Consider the following 7910-nt stretch of genomic DNA (forward strand, 5'->3'; position numbering starts at 1 on the left):
TAGAAAATGCAGCCACCACACTATGTATCGTCGCCACATCGCTATAAACTTACAAAGACGCTAATCTGAGCTCACATGAAGCCGTCTTCAGAGTATATCCGCGTATGACGAACTTTGAATCGAGACGAGCCTCAACTCCATATTTGTAAGTGAAGAGAGGTGGCAGTTGGAGGCAGAGGCAACAATGTCAATGGAGAGAGAAGAGATGAGAGGAGAGGTGCTGACACACGATTAGGGTTCGAAAATATTAAAGACAAAATTTGATTTTAATTTGTGGCATTGTACGTTTGGAACAGTATTATACAATAAAAAGATGGTATAATTGTTAGGAGAGATGCAAATAAATAGGTAAACATCGGAATAATTCTTCTCCCAAAAGCAAATAAGTAAAAGTGAAAATTACACCATGACCTAGTTTAAAAATTCAAAATTCTAAAATCATATTGAATGTTTCAATGTTCAAAAATCAGATATGTTAGTAATTAATTAATATACCTTATTTCATTTCAAACCCTAACTCAATTTCAATCTAAACCTAATCAGTTTCCTTTTTATTCTCTCTCTCTCTATGTCTGCTTTCTCCCGTCTCTCGTGTCTCATCCTCTGGCAACTCCTCCATTGCCAAGCAGAGCTTGTCCTTCTATCCATTTTCTTCCTCACTGGGGGGTGGTGACATGGCAGCGAATCCATTGAGTTGAACAGCCATTGTGAGGGCGAACTTGTCGTCGTTCTCCTCCACTTTGCATAGCAACAAGCTTAGAGTGTCGCACATAGTGGCGACGCTTTGGTCATCAGTGTGCAGCTTTGTATACGACGATCTCTGCAGGGTGATGGGTTGGTGGTTTGTGGCAGTGGTTTTATGATGTATTTGGGATTTTATGTTGTTTTTTTGGTGGTATTATGTTGGTTTTGTGGTGGTAGTGATGGTGGTTTGGGTGGTGGTGGTGGTCAAGTAGTGCGCAACTCGTGATTCGGTATGATGGTTTTGGTTGTAGGAATTGTGGTGGCAGTGGCACTGGTGGTGGATTGCGGTGAAGGCCCAAGAATAACTAACCAAGAGGGGAGGGGGTGAATTGATTATTTGATACTTTTTCTAAAATAAACGCAAATTTAAGCAAATAATTATGAATAAACAAGACAACACAAAAGTAATAAGAGGAAGGGAAAAGAGAGTGCAAACGATGTAATAAGGAGGTTCGATCCAATCACGATCTACGTACCCCATTACCAAGCTCTTCATCACGAGCAAGACCTTTTTCACTATCTTTAATTGACTTATGATACAATCTAGCCCTTACAATGCTTCCGATGACTTGCAACTAAGGAGCACCAATCCTTTTACACGTTGAGCTTTTCGGGACCTCAACTCGATCCATAAGAAAATAAAGTTACAATTGAAAGGTTTTTCTCTTAACAAATGATATGAACACAACTAAATATTAAGAGAAAATTAGGCACAAACACTTCAATAAATCACAAGGAATATAGCTCAAGTGTTGTGTGAAAAACTTTTATTGAGATATATGATTTTTGAAAGAGTTACTCACTCAAAAAGCTTTTCAACAAATGGATATTTTGATCTCTTAAAGATTGAAAAAAAGTAGATAATATCAATAAATAACTCTCTTTAATATTCTAAAAGCTTAGTTTAAAAGAGGTATAAAGAGAGGTATTTATAGCCATCAATCAGGAAATTCGGACAAGTGGTTTGGACGTTCACTTGTTATCCAAACTGTTAAAAAATGTGACCGTTGGACATCACATTCGGACGTCCGGATGGGCCTTTTATTTTCCCATCAAATTTTCCTTTTTCGTGAAAAAAAAATTCTTTTTAGGTATTTGAACGGTTTTCTTATATACTTCATATAGATAAGTAATTTCATAAAGGTTTAATTTGTGAAAATCAAATTACTTATCTTTTGAATATAATTTTTATGCAAGTAAAGTTTGTCATGATAATTCCCATGCATAAAAATTGTTTGAGCTATAATCGATGCGAAATATTAAAGTGTTTTACCTTTACACTTGAGTATTCAAATGCATCTATAGCTAATGTCTTCAATTTCTTCATCTATTGCAATTTGGTGCGTGAAAGCTCGATTTCCATTTCTTTGTTCGTAAATCTTGTGTGTATATCATTTTGCGCCAAGGTTGCATGATTCCCGATCTAAATCTTTTGTGTTATAAATTTGTAATAATCACTATCAATCACTTAAATTCAATTTGTTAGAATCAAACGCAATTTGTTTGTATTAATCAAAACAAGAAGTCAATCATTAGGTCACAATTCTCCCCTTTTTGATTATAACAAACAAGATGATTTTTGCAAAATAAATATTGAACAAATTGAATCGACATCAAATAATCATGAGCATAATTTTATATATTGCAAGTAATATTCCCCCTATCAACATGCATATAAATTTAATAACATTCCCCCTTACTATGTTGTTCCTATATAACATAATCATCTGCTCATCTTCCTCCTTTTGACATAAGTAAAAAGATATAATAGGTCAAATAGTATAAAAATATCATTTAAGAAGTCAACCATCCAAAATATAAAAGAGCAATAGATAACAACTAACATGAGAATAATAGTAGGCAAGAAAATAAACTAAGGGGTCGGAGGTGGGGGCGGAGGAGGAAATGTAGCATAAAACTCGGTGAAAAATGCAGTCTGCTGAGCCTGCATCTCAGCCTATCGCTGCTGCATCTCGAGCTGTCAGTCCTGGATAGATATCTGCTGAGCCTGCATCTGGAGAAGTAGGCTACCCATGCCGTCAACCGATGAAGTAAGAGAATCAATCCGTCCATGGAGGAGATTATATTGCTCATCGGTAAATGTGGAATGCTTTCGGGGAGGAGGCACACTTGAGCCTGGAATGTCAGATGCGGAAGCAGGAACTTCAAGTACTTTTTCATCTGATTCAGCTTCATCTTCAAATGGGAGAGTGGATGGACCGGAGGTAGGATCGAACCCTTTCGTATGAGCCACCTACTGCCCATGTTCCTTTACTATTTTCATCCGTTTTAAGGTCTGAATGTTAATAGTATCGGTAGGGCGTAATTTTATAAAATCTTCACCGTCCAATGAAACATTAAAATGCTTAAATTTTTTTGTGAGAAGCATCCCGTAAGGTAAAGCTTTGGTATGTCGTGATGCATGTACAAGCTTCACAAGGCCAAGTGCAATGGTAGGAAAATCAATTTTACGCCCGACTAGTAGAGAATCCAAAATAAAGACATCGAAGTGATTGACTTCGTCTCGATGACCTTTGCGGAGAAAAATAATGTGAGCAATGATATTTTGCAAAACCTTGCATGGAAGTGTTAATTGATGTGCACTAATTTTTGTGATGTTTTCTAAGTCTTTTCCCGTAACATGACGACATGCCTCAGAAGGATCGTATCCTTCTATGGTTGGTGGAGACTTATGTAAAAACACTTCTAAGTTACAAGGCTCGAGATTAAGTAGTTGACGAATTAACGCTTTTGAAATTGTAAACCGAACGTTTTTTAACAAAGCAAGGGATTTCGTTTGAACGTGTCGTAAAATTTATGTTTTGATAAAATTCTTTAGAAGGCGTGGATATGCGCGTTCTTCCATCATGGTCACGGTTATCCATCCCATACGTTCAAAGCATTCTTCAATATGAAAAGCGGGAGCTTCTATTGTAAAATCCATAAAATCAACATTCTTACCGATTAAAATGGACGATTTTTCAAAAGGGTTGGATGGCTCATCCGGCTCCAAATCCATTTCCTCATCCGATGGTGAAGGGGGTCATTGCACAATTTTTCTTCCCCATTTTCCACGACCAGAACCCGACATACCAGAAAAATGGGTGAGATTTCCACAATTTTAAAAAAATCACAAAATCCCAATCGGGTGATTTCTAGGGCACGCTCAAAAGTGATGATTTTGCTATAAAAAATTAAGCTATTAGAGGAGGAGAATAATGGTGTATGAAATGCTTTAGCTATTATGTGGGATTTGCACGAAAATTTCTAAGATTGAAGAAGAAATCGAGCTGAGATTCAAACCCAATTTTGGAAGAGATATTTTCGATTTTTGGGTGAAAATGGTGTTAATCGGTCGGGTTTTTCGATTAATTATGTGAAATGAACAAGATTCAACCAAAGAAACTGTTTGTGTGTGGATTTGCAGAGAGATTTTGGGCGAGGAAGATGAAGAAATGAATGAAAAAGGGATGAATCTGTGTTTTAAAAAAACTGTACCGACGGTCCGGACGTCCGGATGACAGCGACCTTCAGTTTCTACCAATTCGGACAGTATAGTCCGGACAGCTTTTGCTTGTCCGGATGAAATTTTTTTAAAATAAATAATAAAAAAATAAATAATAATAATAATAATAATAATAATAATAAAACTTAAGTGAAAGAAACTTAAACTAAGTTTACTTCATTTTCATCAATAATCCCCAATCCTCTTCGAATAATTGAAAAACATTCATATGCTAAAGGTTTGGTAAAAATATCGGCCAACTGATCATCGATTTTTATAAATTCTAATATAATATCTCCTTTTTGTACATGATCACGAAGAAAATGATGTCGAATCTCAATATGCTTAGTTTGTGAATGCAAGACGGGATTTTTAGACAAATTTATGGCACTGGTATTATCACATAGAATAGGCGCATGAACGTAAGACAAATGATAATCACATAGAGTTTGTTTCATCCAAAGTGTTTGTACACAGCAACTAGCGGCCGAGATATATTCCGCTTCGGCGGTAGATAGTGCAACGAAATTTTGTTGCTTACTAGACCAAGATATAAGTGCAAAGTCTAGAAAGTGACAATTTCCACTTGTGCTTTTACGATCAACATTACATCCGGCCCAATCGGCATCCGAATAATTAATTAAGTCAATATGAGTGCCTTTTTGATACCAAAGTCCTAAAGTACTCGTACCACTTAGATAACGAAAAATTCTTTTTATGGCCTTTAAGTGTGATTCCTTAGGATTAGATTGAAAGTGAGCACATAAGCAAACACTAAACATAATATCGGGTCTACTAGCAGTTAAATATAGAAGGGATCCGATCATAACTCAATATTTTGTGACGTCCACAGAAGTACCTCGCTCATCCTTATCAAGCTTTAGAAATGTGCTCATTGGTGTGTTCATAGGCTTGATGTCATGCATGTCAAATTTCTTAAGCATGTCTAATATGTATTTATTTTGATTTATAAAAATTCCTTCTTTCATTTGTTTAATTTGAAGGCTAAGAAATTTTTTTAACTCACCCATCATGCTCATTTCCAATTCATTACTCATACATTTTGAAAATTCTTCACAAAGATGTATATTTGTAGCACTAAAAATAATATCGTCAACATAAATTTGAACAATGAACATATCATCTTTATGAGTTTTTATAAAAAGTGTAGTATTTGCTTTTTCAATTGAAAAACCATTTGAGAGAAGAAATTTGCTCAACCATTCGTACCAAACTCTAGGAGCTTGTTTCAACCCATAAAAAGTTTTTTGAAATTTAAATACATGATCCAGATACTTGTGATCTTTAAAACCAGGAGGTTGCTCAACAAAAACTTCTTCTTCAATGAAGCCATTTAAAAAAATACTTTTAACATTCATTTGATAAAGTGTAAAATCTTTGTAACATGCAAATGCAAAAAGCATACGGATGGATTCTAATCTTGCTACTGGTGCAAATGTTTCTTCAAAATCGATACATTCTTCTTGATTGTAACCTTGGGCCACTAATCTAGCCTTGTTACGCATAATTATTCCATTTTCATCTCTTTTGTTTCTAAAAATCTATTTTTGTTCCAATAACGGCTTGATTGTTTGGTCTAGTGACTAAGTCCCAAACATAGTTTCTTTCAAATTGATTTAATTCTTCTTGCATTGCTAGAATCCAAAACTCATCAAACTCAACTTCTTTAAAATTCTTAGGTTCGATTTGAGAAATAAATGCACAACTACCAAAATGATTTTTGTAAGAGGTTCTAGTAGTGATACCTTTTGATGGATCGTCAATTATTAGCTCGTTGGGATGAGCTGGAACAAACCTCCATTCTTTTGGTAATGAGGGATCACTTTGTTCTCCGGTTTGTCTTGCTTCATTTTCTTGAGTATTGGACTTTTTTATGTCTTCATTTGGAGTCTCCTTATTTTGGTCTTGAATGTTCATTTGTTCGAAAGGAACTTCCAAACCTACATCGTCATCACTAACTTTCTCCAGATCAAATGAGTTAGTTTCATCAAAGGTAACATGCATGAATTCTTCAACAACTAGAGTTCGTTTGTTAAAAACTCTATATGTTTTGCTAGTCGATGAATATCCTAAGAAAATTCCATATCGGATTTGGAGTCGAATTTTCCCAAATTGTCTTTTGTATTTAAAATAAAACATTTACATCCAAAAACTTTGAAATAACTAATATTTGGAATTCTATTTTTCCAAAGTTCGTAAGGAGTTTTAGTTTTCCTTTTGCTTATTAATACTCTATTGATAATGTAGCAAGCGGTATTAACGGCTTCGGCCCAAAAATATTTAGGTAAGTTATTTTCATTTAACATAGTTCGAGTCATTTCTTGTAATGTACGATTCTTTCTTTCTACTACACCATTTTGTTGAGGTGTTCTAGGAGCCGAAAAATTATGTTTATATCCATGTTTTTTACAAAAATCATCAAACCCAACATTATCAAATTCTCCACCATGGTCACTTCTAATAGTTGTAATAGAATAGCATTTTTCATTTTCAACTTTCTTACAAAAATGTTTCAAAGTTTTCAAAGCTTCTTCTTTTAAGCTTAAAAATATAACCCAAGTGAATCTTGAAAAAAGCATAATGTTTACCTCCTAAGCTAGTCGTCCTAGAGGGGCCAAAAAGATCCATATGGAGAAGTTGTAATGGTTTTGTGGTTGAAGTATAAAGTTTTGGTTTGAAAGAGCTTTTTACATGTTTTCCAAATTGACAAGCATCACAAATTTTGTCTTTTTCAAATTTCAAATTCGGTAAACCTTTTACAAAACAATTTTTGGAAATTTTTGAAAGAAGATCCATGTTTACATGTCCAAGTCTTCTATGTCATAACCATGATTCTTCTTTCAAGTTAAGTAAACATTTTTTGTTATTTTCCAATTCAATGTTTATAATATAAACATCTTTACTTCGGCTTCCTGTAAAAATTACCTCTTTCGATGTAGCATCCTTAATAAGACATTTGAAAGAATCGAATTTTATGTTATAACCTTTGTCACATAATTGACTAATGTTTAGCAAATTATGTTTAAGATTATCAAAGAGTAAAATATTTTCGATAGAAGGGGATGACTGGTTACCAATGTTTCCAATGCCGATTATTTTACCTTTGGCATTATCTCCAAAGGTCACATAACCTCCATCATTCTCTTGAAAATTTGATAATAATGATCGTTCGTCGGTAATATGTTTCGAGCATCAACTATCCAAGAAACATTTACTTTTTATTTTATTTGGTACCTCGTCTTCGATTGTCATGAAGCACATATTTGCCACTTCATCTTGATTATCATTTCCATTTTGTATTTCGTCGTTGCTATCATCCCATGTGGTTTGGAATGTTTTTTTCTTGAAATTTTTCTTTTTGTTTGGACATTCGGTTCTCTTGTGACCCGCTTGTCACAATCATAGCAAACAATCTTTTTGTTCCTATCTTCCACTTTTTCTTCTTTCTTTTGAAATCTTCGATTATTACGAAAACCTCTCCATTTTTTGACAAGAAGAACCAAATCATCAAGTTCTTCATCGTTCATATTTTCATTTGATGTTTCTTCTTCAATTACCGATTTTAATGCAATTTGTCTTTTAGGAGGCTCCTTTGATTCCTCCTTGCTTTTTCTCGTTTTCTCCTTAACCTCGGCATTGT

Source organism: Olea europaea, unplaced genomic scaffold, assembly GCF_002742605.1.
Source record: "Olea europaea var. sylvestris unplaced genomic scaffold, O_europaea_v1 scaffold3364, whole genome shotgun sequence".
In the NCBI taxonomy this organism is placed as follows: Eukaryota; Viridiplantae; Streptophyta; class Magnoliopsida; order Lamiales; family Oleaceae; genus Olea; species Olea europaea.